Below are 17346 nucleotides of genomic sequence, written 5' to 3' on the forward strand. Positions count from 1 at the left end.
CATGGGTTCCTCTCCATGCGTGTGAAAGCCCCGAGATGGAAACAGCCAGGGAGAGGGGCGCCCAGAATGAGAGCATCCTTTCTGTGCTAAGGCACTGATGCCTTTCCCTGCAGGGGACCTCCCCCTGGGAGACCTCGGAGTTTCCTTCCCTCTCTGAACTGAGTGCTAACAGTGCTGCTGTCCACAAGTGGATGTTTGCAGTTTCAGTGTCTAGTTCGCATCTGCTTAAGCTCTCCCTGTACTTGAGCACGGTGCTGATGACTCTCCTGGAGCATAATGGCACGCAGCACCGATGCTGAAGTTGAAGTGAGCTGCAGACTCCTTCAGCACCAGGTACTTAGCTGAGCTCTTCTCCTTCTACCCTGCCACATCGCTTCACTGTTGTTTAGCAGGACAGCTCTTGGGAGTTGAGCAGGCTTCCATTCAGAAGTGCAGCGTTAGATCCAGAGCCGCCAGCAAAGCTCATCCCACAGCTGGGCGTTGTTGCTTTGAATGATAACTGCTTCATTCTTGCCCTCTCCTCTTCTTTCTTTTTACTTGAGAAAGCAGACCTTGTGCCGATGTACAGTGCTCATTAATTTATAGAGAATGAGGATGTAACTAGGCATTGATGTTAACTCAGATAATAGCACCATACAAAATACATCCATTTTTGCCTGAGTATTTATTTTATCCTCTTGATGCCTTTCTTTTTCCCTCTCTCTTATGACTGATTTTCTCATTCTGTGACTGCAAGCTGCACAATGAAGTTGTGGTGCTTCGCACGATCTGTGAATGTGTTTTGTTTTGACAGAAGCAAATTTCATGGTGGCTTGGAATTAGGAGGATCTTCAAAGATTAAGTTGATTTTATTTGTGGGTTCCACTGAAGTAGGAAACTGAAGTTTAGGCTAGAGAATTTCCCTGTGATCTTAGACTGAGGCTTTGGCAGGCACAACTGTGAGGACAGCAGCATATTATGTAGCGTAGTTGGAAAATTTCACAATGAAAGTGACCTTTTTTTATTGTAATAGGGTGGAGAAATACTCTTATTGAGTTTTATGACAATGAATAATTGTGATGCGGTTACAGTTTATTTTGGAACCTTTTAAAATACATTGTGTTAAAGAAATTTCAGCATTCCACTGGGATATAGTTGTTGTAATTCATATGAGCCCTCAGGAGGGGTAGTTAGATAGCCCTGGATTTCCCTAGTGGGAAATAGCAGTGGCATGAAAATGTTACATTTGAGCTAAGAAACACTAATTTTTTAACTCCAAATCATTGAATGTCCTTCCCCAAAACCCTGGGGGACCGTTTATAGGATTAGCAGGTGGGTGAAATAAAAATCTAGTGGCCTTGGAGACGGATTGTTTGTCTTGCAATGTCAGGTCAGTTTGTTTTTTTTGACTATGTCTGCCTTACTTTCCAAACTTTTTTTGCCCTGGTAAGTAGCTCTGATGTTTAAGCCTTTGCAATGCTGAATATACTGCCTGAAATCCTTTGAGCAGTGCCCTGCAGAAAGGAGTTGAGTCCTAGCAGTTTGTTGCATCTGTTAAGATGTTCTGAAGCAAAGGAGGAGAAATGTGGCATGATTATGTTGGTGTTTCTGAAGGCTTCTGCCTGGCAAAAGCATGTTTGTTCTGACTGGAAGCTGAGGACGGTATGGGAAGTCTGTGGCACAGTGCAGGCCTCAGCTCCTCCTGAAACATTAATAACTTAAAACTCTCAGCTTAAAGAACTTATAAAATGGAGGGGTGGTTGCAGTTCCTTAAAATGACAGTTTTAAAATGGCTGGTTTTTTTTTCACAAAGCATCACACAAGAAGTTACAATACTTTGAGGCTTGTTGTTCTTTCCAAGGTGATTCTGCCAAGATGCCTCACTAATGCTGTTTGGAAAGCAAAGGGAAGCAAAAGATAGCCCTTACCGAGGAACAGCACGCCTTGCCTTGAGAGCTGCCAACGCCGGAACCTTGCCAGTACTGTTTGTTCAGGGGCTTTACGTTCCTGGATCCTGAGTGTGTTGATTTATTTTGGTTTTGCATTGGGAGAAACTGTAAAATCCCATGTTTTGAGATTCTTGATGGTGTTTTCTTTTTTTTCTTTTGTGCCGTCATTACATCTGATTTGACTTGGTGTTGCCAGCTTTCCAAATGCTGAGAAGAGCAGTGTGTCTGGAGTTAGGGAAGATGCCTATCTCTGTGTGCTTAAACCAGGCAGCTTCTCTTGCTTGCTCACAGCTTTATCTTTTAGATGAAAATGACATCACAGATCTAATTGTGTCTCTTAGCTACTCTGGGAGCTTTTAAAAACAAAAAACCCAAAAAAACCAACAAAAAAACCGCTTCAGATTTAAGCAGTTTATCTTTAAGGAGGAGCTTCGGGCAAATCCCATCTACTAAATCAAATGATTTTAAGCAACTTCAGATATTCACATCGAGAGGGACTTCTACTATGTTGCTCTCTGACAAGCCATGCTGTTGCTGAGGTAAGCTTAAGCTTAGAAAGGCTTGCTGGTAATGGCACTTTTTCTGGAGATAGTATTGAGGACGTTGTCTGAGAGGAATGTATTTCACAATTGGCAGCTGTCGCTCCTTGCCCTTCTTGTATGTGCCTCACAAGGCTGCCACATGTGCTAGAGATGCTGATTCACACAGGACTTCTATGTTAGAGAAGATAATGTCCCATTAAGCCCCTTTTTTTTTTTGTTTTTTTCCTTTCGTTTTGTGTCCAGCTTAAGATTTCAACATGAGTCAGACTTCTGTCTGTTTGAGAGGGGTCATATACAGCCCATGTATGTCTGGCTGGCTAAAGACAAGAGAGACAAGTGCCACGGAGACCTGCCTTCATATACTGACAGCTGGGGAGCTCACCCTTGCTTCCTGCCCACATTCAGCCCCATTTTGTGGGGTAGGGAGGCGGCTGTTCTTCCCCTTGCTATGTCATCGTGATACATGCTTGCTTGCAGGATGGCAGTGGGGAGGCTGTCCAGGCCATCACAGCTCTGTAGTAGGTCCCAAGCTCTGCTCGCACTACAGGTTGCCGTGAAGCCTGCAGGGGACTTGGGATGTGTAGCGTTAGGAGATAATTGACTTCTAAGTCGATCCCAACTGGAGATATTTCTAATTGAGGATGTTGGGAAACAGTGCAACACTTTCCTATTTGAAATACTCTGCTTCTTAGTCCTTGCTTGCCTTTTTTTTTTTTTTTTCTTTTTTTGTCTTACCCATGCTTAGGTTTTTTGCTCAGTCTGTCGGGAGAATGGGTTAGAAGGGGCTGAGTGGGACATCTGAAGTAGCTAGGGGTCTGTCTGCCTGCTTGCTGGTAACTTGGGGGAGCTCCATCCTTTGAGATGTAAAACTGGGATCCAAAGAAAATTACTTTAGTTGCTGAATGGTGACAAGTTCCCTATGAGATCAGAAAATGCAAGTGCTACAGCTGTCATAAGTCAGGGAACATTATATGGGCTCAGAAGAAGGCTATCCAAATTGCTTAATTTAGTGGGGAAGAATGAGACTTTTGGTACTTCCATCGTTAGCTAGCTAGAAGTGTGTTTCACCTCCTTGGTCACTTACTCAGAGAAGACCTAGGAGAAACAAGGGAGATGGCAGAAACTGGAGTACGCTGCTGTGAGGAGTAACGTCGTTCCAAAATGTGCTCTTGACAAGGTCTCAGGTTGTGTAAAGATTAATGAAATCAGTTTGCCCAGCAGATTTATGCCAGCTGCCAGTTTTTTAGACCCATCTTAAATAATTCATTGCATATCAGAAATGCCTCCTCCTCCTAACTGCTGATTCCCCCAAACTCTTTGAAAATTTATCTATTTATTTAAGTATCTTAACTTATGAGTAGGTGGTGCATAGGGCAATTTGTATAGGCTTTTAGAAAAATGTTATCAAGGGGAATATAGGACTTCAGTGATTGAAAAAAGATGGATTCCAGATCTTATTAACTGGTAGAATCCTTGGGAGCTTCTTTCATTTTATTTCTGGCTCCAAGTTATCTTCTGGTCATCCGATAATTCTTCAAAATGCTGAGCTGGCCTCAGTGTTACCTAATAGGACCTCATAAAAAGTATACCTCTGTTAACATTGGAGCAGCTGATCTGAATAGGTTAGATGGGTTGACAGAATTCTGCCATGAAAACAAACATGTTGTTTAGCTTTCAGAGGCAGTCAAGGTATGGTGTGCCAGAAGCAGCTGTGCATGCTTGTTTGAATGGTAAAGGGTTGAATGTTGCTGCCACAAAGGTGATGTAGCTGAAGGGCTTTTGTTTTGGGGGGGGGGGGGGGGGAAGGTGTCTCTGTAACCTCTGCAATCTGTTTAACATCTAGTGAAGATTTATTCTGTTTTTGAGGGTGGAATTAGAGCTGAATGGGGAATGGAGTGCACATTTGATGTGCTGTGCTAGTATTGTGACCCACTGGTGTAAAATATAGGTTACTTTGGATTGCTGTGGAAGCTGTTCTTTTTGTATGGTGATAGTGGGCAAGGATTTGGGTGATGAGCCTTAGAAATGCATCGTGGGTATTATGTTGCTGTGCTCAGTAGAGGTGCTCTTGCGATGCATCAGATATGCTTTAGCCTATTCCTACAAGGAGTCCCTGTAGCTTCTACAGCTTAGTATTAACATGGATTTGGGGAAATACTGCTAGAACTTTTTTTTTTAATGACGCGTTCTTCTTTGATGTATGATCTAAAATGAAACTGTTTTATCTGGAAAAGAGGTTGGAAAACCTTTTTCCTTCTGAACAAATGGTAATAAAGTAGTAAGATCTGCCGCCTTGTGTTTCTGTGTGGCAGGCAAAGATTTCTATTGTTGGACAGTCTCTTCTTCACCAGCAGAAATGGGATCTCTAGACCTGATCGTCTTTTCAGTGTCATGGTAATACATGTAATGACCATCGTAGCTGGCACCATCCTGTATTTGCCTGGCTTTGTGGCCTCTTGCAAAGAACTATGTCCAGGGGCTTTCTGACCTATGTATGGTATTTCCAGAGATAGTCACCCTTGGAGAAGGTCTGTTAGGATGGTCTGTTACGATTTTGGCCTTTCTACTGGAAATGAAGTGCATTTTGGGTAGTCCTGAGAAGAAAACCAGTTGTGGGGGAGTACTTTGGACACTGAGCTAGCTTTGGTGTCTAAGCACTGGGACTGAATAAAGTGAGCTCAAGTGTAGCCTTTGCAAGAGGGTGGTGGTTCCTGCATGCTCTGTGGTTTGTGCTAGCTGTATGCAATGCTCTGTATGTGTATATGAGCACAGACATGCATTTGTAGGTTAAAGTTTCTGGCTAGTAAGACACTGTGGGTTTTTTTGTTTTATTTTGTTTTTTTTTGGTCCTGCTTCTTTTCCTTGTCACAAGCTGAATTTGGGCTTGTTTTTAACCTTGAGTTTGGGATCAGATGGCCTTCTCTCCCCTCTCTTCTTCCTGCCCACCCTGTAGGTCCATCATTCTCCTTTGGGGGGTTGGAGATGTTCAGCCTCCTGTGACTCTTCTGTCTTTCGGAGGACACAATTTCAGTTTTCTCCTGGCAGGAACAGCTCTGGAAAATCTTCATGTTTACTGGTCTTAGTCGGGTTTTATTCCTCTGCTGTCGGCATCCCCTTGAGTTCAGGCTTTTGTTCCTGGAACAGTAGGTGTGTGTTTCTGATCCATAATTCTGCAGTTATGACCTAGCGATGTGGATAGGTTTTAACATGTACAGAGCAGCACAGAATGAGTATCGTGCACCAGTGACAGTGACTATCTGTTTCTGAATGTGGGCAGGACTGGTGGTGTTGCCTTTGCCTAGTCACTCCGTGGGGTGCTTGTTGTAAGTCTCCTGAGTGAGTTAAAATCTCTGCTGCAGTGGTCGTGGAGATGTTGCCTAGTGCCTCTCAGGCTTATGGTCAGGAAAGTGTGTGGTGCTGGTCCTGCTAGTGCCCTCTCTGGCCTCAGTACCTTGCTGTAAGAATGAACAAATAAAGCCCAGGGGAGATTAAACACACAACTGTGTGAGCTGCCAGAGCGGCACTCGAGTCCTCTCGTCAGACAGGAGGTCCCCTGTGATTCTGGCTGTCTGAAGGAAAAAAACAGTTAAGGTGTTTGCGGGGGAAGAGGAGAAGACAGGTTTTTCTTGATGTGGGGTACTCCACTGCCCCGCCTGTCTGCTTCACCCCCAACTCGCCCCCAAGTCTTGGGATCATTGGTAGTAATGAGGTGGGGAGAGAGTTTGCTTGGATGTCAAGTACCATGAGGAAGGCTGAGCAAGGTAAGAATGGTGAGGGATGTTGCTTAAAAATAACAATAATCCTATGTCCTTCGACATCCATCATACCTCTGCTTCTCTCTCTCCCATAAAATCCTTCCCCTGCTCTCATCTCTTCCACCTGCATTGGCTGCCTGCTGTTGCTTGACTGTGTGAGGAGCTTTCTGTGAGCTCACTGTTTAAGGGTGTGCTCGTGACTGCACTTCAGCTCAGTTATCCCAAATCTTGATGCTTGGGGCTTTTATCTGCACGTCTGACTGTTGCCCGTCTGCAGAAGAGACATGAGGAGAGCTTTCTCACAAAAAGGGTTGTGAAGAACATGGCCAGGCACTCTGAAAAGCTTGAGAGGAGCTGAATGAGTCTCTCTTTGGAGAGGGATATGACTAGTGTTCAGCAAATGCACCATGGCTGCCAGGCATTCATCAGTGAGAACTAGAAGGCATGTTGAGTAGCTGTCTGTAAAGTCTATTTAGTATGAGCCAAGCACTGAGATGCCCACTGTGCCTTGCCATCCTAGTGACTCCCTTCCCTTAAGACCAGTGCTGCTCTGTGACAGATGTGTTGCAGCCATTTCAGAAGGCACAAGTGGCTTCTGCCGTTACTCTGGGCTGGGGCTACTCAGTCTTCAGGATGGTTGCTCTGGATTTGTGCATGTAAGACCAAGAACAGACTTTAGCTTGGAGTTCCTCTGGCATGGGACGTTCTGCAGAGAGACAACGAAAAAATAAATCACTAGCAGCACTCGTGTGTCAGTCAACAATGTTTTCAGCCCTGAGAACTCGGACAGGATGAATGTTGGACAAAGACATGGATGTTGAAGAAAATATACTAACAGTATGGGGGCCTCACTTGGTACATTGATATTTTTATACTTTAGGCCTGTGTTGTCATATTTTTCTCACAAGCTGACACTTTTCTCCTAGCTTTAAATTCTTCAGCGTGTTTTAAGGCTTTGAAGGAATACAAAGCTTGAAAGAGAAGGGATGTTATAATCTTTATGTTTCTAGAAGAATATTTTAGTTTGTATTTTTTTCCAAAAAACATATTAGGTATTGCATCACTGGAACAAAATTCACCCGCGCTGTAAACTGTACTATACAAGGGATTGTATATGTTTGCAGAATGACTGAAACTTCCTTACTCAGCAGATAAGATCAAGGAGGGATTTCCAGCTGAGAAACCTTGGAAGAAAGTTTGATTGAAATAGTGCAGATTTCCTATTGGCATGACCTAAGCTGCTGTGTGAGTATCTGGAAGGTGCTTGAATGTGTGAGACCGAACAGCTGTCTGCTCCCTGTTTGATGTAGTTCAGTGAAGAGCTACTGCATTTGGCCAAGGAAAAATAATTGATGGAGTTGGGTAAATCCCATGGGAGCACAACTGCCTGCTTGAAAATGCAACACAGATTCCCAAGGAGGAACTAGATGTGGCAGAACAGGGTGAGCAGCAGAGCAAGAGCAAACCGTAGACTGTCATAATTTGCAAGGGGTTTCTGGAGGTCTTTCATGCAACCCCCCTGCTCAAAGCAGGGCCAACTACAGCATGTTGCCCTGGGCTTCATCCAGTTAAGTGTTGAATATCTCCAAGGATCTTTTAGGATCAAGATCCTAAAACCTCTCTGGGCCCCTGCCCCTCTGTTCAACTACTATGTTAATAGAAGTTTTCTTAATACCTAATTGGAATTTCCCTTTTTCCCACTTGTGCCTGTGACCGCTTGTCCTGATATCTTGCATCTTTGGGAAGAGTGTGGCTCTGTCTTCTCTCTTGTTTTCCCTGCTGAGTGCACCAGGAAGCTCTACAGCAAATGGCACATGCATCCGAGTGTGCGGAGGAGGAATGTGTGACGTTTCTTGATATCTGCATTTCGGCACGTCTTCTGAGCAGGACTGGAGGAGTCACTAATCAGGGAGTTGTGCCCCTCTACCCAGAACTACCAGAGCAAACCCCAAATGGTTCTGCAGAGATCAGGGTACTCCAATAGCTTGGCTTAACCTTTGCCTTGGCTGGCAGCTCTAGGAATACCTGAAGACAAACAGCCATGCTCCCACTGCAATCTCCTGTTGTCAGTGAGTGGCTTTTGCACTTTGCAGATGGGTGAGGGAATGCCTCAGCTATCTTTCTCCGCACTGAGCTGGGTCTTCCCCTTCTCCCCACCCCAGCTCTCTTTTTTTTTTTCTTCTTTTTTTTTTTTTCTGCACCTTCCTTTGAAACAATAGTTGTGTTAATTTTGGCTAGATTTTGGCCTTCTCTGACAGAGGCCAGAGTGCAAATAGCTGTGTTTGGCCATTCTGCACCTATTGCAAGAGACTGTCTACCCATTTCCCTTCTTACTTTGAGTGCTAGACACTGGTTTTGGTCCAGATCTGATCTTCAGTGGGATGTAACAGGCTTTTCTTGTGAAGGAACAGCATTGTTGTCTTCTGCAAGATGCCTAGACACCTTACTCTTACTCTGTTGCTGGGCTCTGCAAGCAGAAGTGTTTAAACACAATGCTTTCTTCCTGCAGGAAAATTGCTTATCATGACAGAGGTAAACTTAGGTGAAGGAGAAGTGGCACGAGAGGGCTTGAAAAGTTAGAGAGATTTTGCTAGGGACATAGATTCATAAGGCCAGCAGTCTGGCCCAGCTCTGCATCATCTCACAGTCTTCTGGTGGATAAAGCAGCACTGACATGAACCCAACATCACTGGCCTGGAACAGGAGGACCAGAAGGAGCTGAGATTGGTTCCCAAATCCAGGATTATATGCAAACATCGGTGCAAATTGATTTAAAAGCTCTTTCCTGCTCTTTTTTTCTGTCCAGGTCCCTTTTCCTCTGGCTTTACTTGCTGAAGGAACAATCCCCCAAATGTCGTTTCTTCTTTTCTCCCCCTCCCCCTTCCACCCCCTGACCAGTGAAGCAAATATTTTAAGACTCTAATTCACTGTTTTAACCTTTCTCCCTGCTCTGCATGAACCTCTTTCAGAGTATGTGGTTTATTACCCACTCCTCCCTGGAAGGTGAACGTGTGCCCTAGATAACAGGACTGTTGCTTCCCAAGCTGAGGAGCAGGATGCAGTGGTCCATGTCCTGTCATGGCCAGCAGCCAGCCCTCCTCTAAGTTCAGCCTCTATTTGCACCTCAGCAGGGAGGGGAATGGTTGCCCTGTGCTTAGATTCTGTAGTACTTGGACCATAGATTTGGGGTTTGGTGCAAGGAGCTGGCCTTTGCCATGTGGCCTTTTGGCTGGAAGCACTTTAGTGATGATGTTGCGTTTGGTGATGCAGGAGTGAATTTCAGTGGGGAGAGCTAGAGAACAGCCTTGCCTGTGACCCCTGTGGCTAGAGCACTGTGAGCTCCTGGCAGGTGACAAGCCCGTGGAGCCTCTGTTATCGCTCCTTCTTCCTTTGACAACTGTCCTCAGCATGGTGCAGCAAAGGCAAGTAATTAGGGAGCCTCATTTCTGCCATCCTCCTGTCCCTCTCTAATAATGCGTGTCTTGTTGGTCTGCCTGGCGCCAGTGTATTGGGGTCTGCTCGATGCATAATTCCAAATGAGCACTGACAGATTAGTCTGACTGTGCCTGGCATGCTGGTCCCCTCTAATCCTTCCCCATTCTTTCACTTGACACTAAATGCCTCCGACGCAGCAAGCCCAGTAAACACTGCTTGTGTACAGAGAGGTCACTGTTTCTTTTGCCTCTCTCACCCTCCAAAAAGGGGGAGAATAAAAAGAAAATGCACTAGTTGCAGCTTTTAAGGAAGACATCTGGGCTGCATTTGTTACTGTGATTTGCCCTGTGTGGGTATGTATTACTAAAGTATTGCTAATGAAAGAAATGACTCAAAGGTACCTTGTGATTGGTTGTAGGAGACGTGTGTTGCTGGGCCCACTGAAATGCTTGGTGGGCAAGTTACTTGGTAGACCTAAAAGTACTCTAGGGCTTAGATCAGAGAAATCTCCTGTGGTTAACTCCTGTAAGCATACTTCTATAGTACTCTGGGAAGCTTGTCTGAGCCGTGCTTTTTGCAATGCCTCGTTCTAGCGTGAGCCCTGCCGCTCTGCGGTGCAAGAGCTAGCCCTACCGCAGAGTACTTGTTTGCCCTTCTTTGGCCAGCTCTGTGCCCCCAGGGAGTCCCGTGCCTGCCACAAACCTGTGCCCTGCTGGCTTTGTTCCTGGGTGCCTGCCATACAAGTGTGTTGTCAGGATTCAGGTCACCTGAATTGATCTCGCTTTGCTTTCCAAATAGCTGACGGGCTCATGCCATTTCAAAGGGCTACCACACAGCAAACTTCCTAGTTCTTCAGACATGAGTGCACAGCTGTTCCCAAATCTAAAGCATAGGAGGGGGTACCACTGGATGACACAGTGCCAGGTATGCAGTAGGCTGCCTCATCAGACAGCTAAACCCAAATGCCATTGAAGTGGTCTTAATTGCTGTTGTGCTGATGTTCAGCTATCATCCTGTAACCCCCACTTCAAGTGATTTCTCTGGAGGCATCCAAACTGAGCCCTGGGTTTCTATACCATGGGAACGGCAATAAAAAAAGCTTGGCACGTGGTGTCAAGAGCTGCATTTCTGAACTCCAATGCCGAACTGTGCTGTAAGCTAATAAGCAGATAACTCCACTTTAAAGTGAGGCTCCTTGGCAACTGAAATACACCTCTGCATTTTGTGTTGGGAACCAAATTCAGAACTAAAAATCTCTTCTTCCCTGTGGTATTGAGATGAGTTAACCAGCCACAGTCAGGCTAGAAAAATGGTTTCTGTGCCACTTATAATAAACAGACTTGAACTGTGCCTCTGAAATCTCTACCTAGGGGTAAGGATGTGCAATTATTAGGATATAAGGATGTGGTCAGGATGTGCATTTATTAATAATCACTATGCACTTTTGTTTAGTGAATACTAATATTAAGTCTTACTCATAGGTGCTTATTAGTTCATTTCTTCTGCTCTCTAAACTTCTAAGCTATTCAACTGCATACCACAGATAGCTGTTACATTAAAACCTAGAGGATCGTTTAAGAGAATAAAACATGGTCCTGTGACTACACTGCTTTCTTAATTGTGTAAAACCTAGGTAATGAGATGTGATCTTTGCTGTGCATGCAGTGCCAATGAGAGAAGCTCAGGATTGAAAATGCCACACTGGGTGTGGGTTTCAGTTGGCAGCAGGTTCAGTTTAAGATTGAGCTGGCCTTGGAGGAACTACCTCCTCCAGAAGATGTGCTCTCCAGGAGCAGATTGGTGCTTGTACCTTTAAATCTCTCAAAATGTGTTTGCATGTGAATGTGGTGTTCACCGAGAGTGCTCTGATCCATTTTGCGTTGCTTATTTTGTTGCCTAATCTCTGACTCCATTTGCACAGAGGTCTCATCCAGCCATACTGACCCCCATGGTGGCCCCTGAAGGGGAGGGTTTGAGATGAATTTCTGCCACCAGAGCATTTGACAGTTGTTGAACAAATGTTGTATCCTAGAGCAGAGGAAGAGGGGATTTGGGGAAAGGAATGAGAGCCCTCTGCATCTCCTGCTGACGTAAGGAGGGCAGGAGGTTCAGGACTTGGTCTCGGCCAGTCCTGACCAGTGTGGCAGTGATTGAGCACAGCACACAAGTCTCGTGACTCTTTTTAGATAGTCAGTTTTCCTGCTGTTTGCTTTCCTTGCAAAATACTTCCCTTATGAAAATAACTTGTAGGAAGAAGACAGAGAGATCCATGAGGTTTAAACGAGGCACTCGGTAGCTGTCTGCTCTGTTGGCTAGAACTGCCTCTGCTTTGGGGTCTCTTGAGGCTCCTAGTCCCTTCACACACAAGCAAGGGAGCAGAACTGGCAAGAAACTGCAGGTTAAGGTCTCAGGTTCAGACAATGCAAATCTAAAGCTTTTGGGAGACAGGCGGTGGGACCAGGATGTGCTGGTAGCAGGACATGGACGTCTTTTTGCTCTCTGGAGTCTTTTGACCCAGGCGAGAGAGCTGCAGCAGGGAAAGCCAGACACTGGGAATGCAGTGCAGCTCTGCGAAAGAGCTATGCACTCTGCTTGGGGAGAAGGATGTAAAGCCCTTTGTTCTGTATATGGCGTTACCTGTTTGCTCAAAGCCTTACCAATCAATTCAAACTGTGTGAAAATTTGTCATTGCCCACAAGTGATTCTTAATGTCTAGACTTTGGCACTAACCTAATTATTGTGAACTTACCAAATAGATCTCTTGCTCTCAGTGAAAGTCATGACTTCTCTCAGGTATTCTTACTACTGGTTGTATTTGCTGTGGGCAATGTTTCCAAGTCTAAAATGATGCTACCTTGTTTCTTTGAGGTGCAGTTCTTATCCTTCATATTGACTAGATCTTTAACTTTCCAGCATGGTATTTGGGATACTTTGGTTTATTTCTGCTGAAGATGTGGGGTTTTTTGGGCAGATGCATCCATGACTTGTAAAAGTCCTGGAGAGCTCGTGGAACAGAAATTACTTTTTTTTGCTACTAGTGGGAAAGCAGAGCATATTGTCTGGGTGATGAAGGTGTAGGATGAACATATTGTCTGTCTTGGCCCAAAGGAACTTCCTCAGACTGTGGAGGGTCTCTGCCATCTCTAACCTGGCATTTGGAAAACTCTTACACTAGCTAAATACTGCAAAGCGAGAGGAGGCTTGTGCTGGAAGTGTGCAAGAAGTAATGAGGTTACTTGCTGGAGACTTGGAGAATCTCTGTTCCAGTTAGTAATCTTTAGAGAGAAAAATCAATGCAGGAAATAGATGCCTGTTTGTTTAGGATTTGGTTCTGTTGTGGCGAGTTGGCTACAAATAGTACTCCTGTTTATCTGTATGCTGTTGCACAGAGACCACTGATAAGCTATTGCTGAAATCACAGGCCGAATTTGAAATCTTGCCATACAATTCTAGCCAACTCCCTCTAGAATAGATCCTACAGCCTGACTCTGTGCTGCCTCTCCATACGTACAGAGCCTTGTGCAAAGCACTTCTTCTGCCTTTGAAATTCAGTGACACAGGGTCCTCAAGGTGAAAACCCCATTGCCTTCTCTGTGAAGTCAGTGGCATTAGTCACAGGCTTAGGTATGTATGTGGTTACCTTGCCGTATAGAGACCCTGGGGAGGAAGACAGAAGGCATAATGTTTGCTGGGTGTGCATGTGTGCTTGGGGAAAACTAGTCCTTTTGTTTTAAGGTGTGAGTACTTAACACTTGCACTGAGAAAGTCACCAGGAATGCTCAGTGGGAGACTGGCATTAGAATTGTCATCAAGACTAACTAAAGGACTAGGGTTATGGGGGTACACGTGATCATAGATGCTGCAAAAGGCCCATCCTGAGCTTGACACATGCCTATTGTTTTGACAATGAAATGTGACAATGAAATGTGAACTCATTTTGTTGCAAAATGAGTACTTTGTTACTGGTTGAGGTGTGTTTACTTTGGGGGAAAGTCTGAGGGGGAACAAGGACAGATATGGGTAATTGCTGACATTTGTGCATCATCTTTAAAAGATATGGCATGTCTAATTTAAAACACATTTTTTGCAAGTTTTGGTGCCTCATTTTCCCCTTTTCATCCTGTGTTAGCATTGCCTGGAAGTGGCCTGTGCTGTGAGTTACCTCCTTAAAGCATGACAGACCTTCAGTTGCGGATGGACCTGACTAATGCTACTGTAGCACAAGTAATAATGGATTGATACTTCCCTGGTATGACTTCTTCTGTGCCTTGTTTGGCTAGGTCGCATCTTCCTTAATCTGTTTACCAGGAAAGTGGCTTGGGCTGTGGGGTCTGGGGTCTGGAAGATTTCCTTTTATTGGCACTAATTGGGGGGGGGGGGAGGTGCCTCATCCAAAGTAAAGGCTTTTCTAAGGGTCCGTTCCTTCGTACTAGCCTCTTTCCCAGAAGAGTGACTGATATGCACTGGGGCATTTAGCCGTAGTGCAGAATGGTTGTAGGGAGCACCATTACCAAACATCTTCCCCTCTCTGCATGCAGAGGCCTGTTCAAACCAATAATTTACACGCAGATGTCCCCGCCATCACTTGTAGCGGCTTCAGTGTTTTCTTACCTTGTTAAGATGATTCCAGCAGTGTTGGGTAGATGCAGCCCACTGCTGCTGTCGAAGACATGGAGGTGTTGGGTTCTGTTCTGCTGCTTCTCCTGCATTAATCCCTGGAATAGGTTTGGGACCGAGTCCTCTTGTTTTTCTCTTCTGCAGCCAGTGGACAATGTGCAAATGTGTCTTTTTTGCCACCCGGGCACCTGTGTGTAAGCTGGGGAACACCAAGCTGGACCAGGGCCAAATGAGTCTGATCCTTCTGGTAAGGGCCATCAGAGAATGCTCAGGTGAACTCTAACACAGGTGGGGATGTAGGATACGTGACCCTGGTATCACAATTCTTGGCCAGAGATTGTCTCAGACTGTAAAACTGAAGGTTTGCTCCCTTTCACATCCTGTGTTCTGTCCTGCTGGGGGAATCTGTGTGCCACATTTGGTCCTGATTCTTCACTCCTTGCACAAAAGACTGGCCTTTTCCTCCCAGCTGAAGGGGGGCAGCCACTGTTTCTGCTTGGATGAATAGCGTGCTTCTTGTATGCTTTTTCTCTGAGTAGAAATCAGTGCTCACATCTCCCCAGGGTTTGCAGTGCGGCTCTCTGCCACGGCAGTACTGCAAAAGCCTCGGTGAGGGGGCTTAAATGTTTGTGATATCTGCAGGAGACAAAACTCTTTCAAACTGCAACTTTTCTCACCATCCTGGCAAAACATCCTTTCTTCTTTCCCCCTATGGGAGGCAAATCCCACAATTTGCAACCTCTCACTAAAAGCAGGAGGCAGGGTGTGCCCTTGCACTTGCTTCTGTGGCTCTGGAATAGGAGCTCCAGCTTTTGGAAGCCTTCTGCAAGGCACTAAAAACTACACAAAGCAGTGTCCTCATCCGGTAACAGATTATAGGATTTGAAGCTCCTCCTGTTCTTTTCTTTTGTCCCTCCTGACCGCGAAGACTCTTGAGCACAGCAGCAGCATGGTGCTTGCCCAGTTGTGTGTAGCATAGTGAGTCCCTGTTTGCTGCAAGGTGTTTAAAACAAAATGCCTAGTTCATCTTGGGAAATGGTCCTTTATGCAATACAGGGAGCAACATCCTCCTCTTGTTGGGAGACAGATGTAGAGGGATTTCTTTTTCCTCTCTGCTAAAAGGCTTTTTGTGACAAAATAGCCTCTAGGTGCTGGCAGAAGCTGGGTTGTTTGTTTGTTTGAAGTAGAAGGGAAAAATGTACAAACCTTGCTGCTTTCACGTGACGATCTTTCCCATCTTCACTTCCCTCCTTCGCTGTCTGCCAATGGCAAAAGTGCTGCTGGTGAGGGCACCATGCGAACTAAGGGAGGGAGCTGATTTGCACAGGACAAGCCACTTCTGTTCTTTCCTCTTGTAAATGTCTGTCCCAGGTAATGCAGCGCTTACTAGCAAGGGTGAAGACAGCATCCCATCTCCCTGCTGAATGTAGCTTGCTTGGAGGCAAGTGATTTGAAAGACCACCTTTCTCGAAGTATTATTTTTTTCCCTGTTCCTGCCTTACTTTTCCTGGATAGCAAGGGATGGTGTTAGGGCAGGGTGGGCCAAAGTAGAGCTGCAGTGTGGAGGATGCTATTATCAGCTCTCCTGCTGGTCTCCGCTCTGTCAGCCAGATTTGCTGCGACAGTTCTGCTGATTTAGTAACCTAAGGGGCTGTGCAGGACTATTTATAGAGAGACGAAGTCAGAAGACACCAGACTGAAGGCCAGTCTGGCCTTCTTTAGCTCTGTTTGGCGTTCCTTGAATGCTTCTGCTGAAAACATGCTGTTTGGTGAAGGTCAGAAAAACCCTCATGGGGAAATCTGTTTGTATGAAAACAGCCTCTCGCCCCAGGTCTCCTGCCTTAGCAGGGTGCGAGTGTTTCCCAGCTTGGCTCAGGAGCCCATGAGCCAGGTAGCCTGATTTTCTGGCATGCTGGTTGTTCTCAGGTGAGTGACATGGAAGTTTTTAATGAGGAAGGGAAATGAGCTTGTTTCCAGGAGAAGCAGGGAGCCTTCCCTCCCTTCACCCCAGAGAAGTTAGAATGTGTTTTCAGAATCAGGATGTGGTTTGGTTGCCAGCATCAACATAGAGGACAGGATGTCATCTTCCCCCTCTGACTCTGCAGCACTGCAGATTTCAGCTGATGTCTCCTCTGGCCTGATAGCTTTGGCATGGCCTGGGTACTCAGTATTGCTGATAGTAAGGTCTATTTTTAGGAAGTACTTGTGATCCAAATCCATTAGTCACAAGTTTTTCTTTTGCGGGGTTGGGCCCTGAGAAATGTTCAAGCCATTAAACTCCTCTACTACAGACCTCTGAGTGGAAGGTGGCAATCTTTTAGGCTGTTCTTTTATCATCCAGGTCTATTCTTGTCTTGCACCATCGGTGCAGGCAGGGAAGTGCGCTGCTGCAAACCTCCTGCTTACACACTGCTAGAGCTTGCCTGGATAATACAGCCACAGTGCTTACACGCTGCTCTGCCTAATGTCCCCCCACATCTGACTGTGCTTGTGAGGCATTGTGAGGCCTTAACTTTCCAGCATGGCAGAAGGGCTCCGTTCTCTCATGTTATAAGTGCAATGCACAATTCACTTCTGTGATTTTTATTTTAAGACTGGATTTGGCCTGAAATGATGACTCAGCAATATGCATACATTTTCTTTCTCTATATATTTTTCACATGCAAACAATTAAGCTCTCTTTTGCATGCGTGTGGAACTGCAGTGAGTGCTGGGTGAGTATCATGCGCATGCTGTCCTGAGGAGGACTGTGACTTTGAAGGCCCACAGCAGAACCTAAGTAAACAGGCTGTGGGACTACTGCAGCGTGTGTCCTGCCAGTGCTCTGCTCTGTGCCGCTCCGAGCATGCCAGCCCAGTCCCGCTCTGCACTTTTTCCCCGTGTAGTACTTGGTCCCACGCTGAGCTGGGACATGTGATAGTTAAACATGGTGGCATGGCAGCAGCATTACAGTGTCTCTTTTTTCTTTTCTAATGCACACAAGGCCTGCTATGTTTTAATTGTGAGCTGTGGACAGATCTCCCTGCGCAAACTGGTGAAGAGTGAGTTTTCCAAAACGGTACTTCTGAG

At 45.6% G+C, this 17346-nt stretch overlaps 1 protein-coding gene across 1 annotated transcript in view; it reads left to right on the forward strand.

Moving 5' to 3' along the window:
• LOC112990873 (aryl hydrocarbon receptor-like) overlaps nt 1–17346 on the forward strand; it is a 44779-nt gene that overhangs the window by 790 nt on the left and 26643 nt on the right. The window lies entirely within an intron of this gene.

This window comes from Dromaius novaehollandiae, chromosome 7 (assembly GCF_036370855.1).
Source record: "Dromaius novaehollandiae isolate bDroNov1 chromosome 7, bDroNov1.hap1, whole genome shotgun sequence".
In the NCBI taxonomy this organism is placed as follows: Eukaryota; Metazoa; Chordata; class Aves; order Casuariiformes; family Dromaiidae; genus Dromaius; species Dromaius novaehollandiae.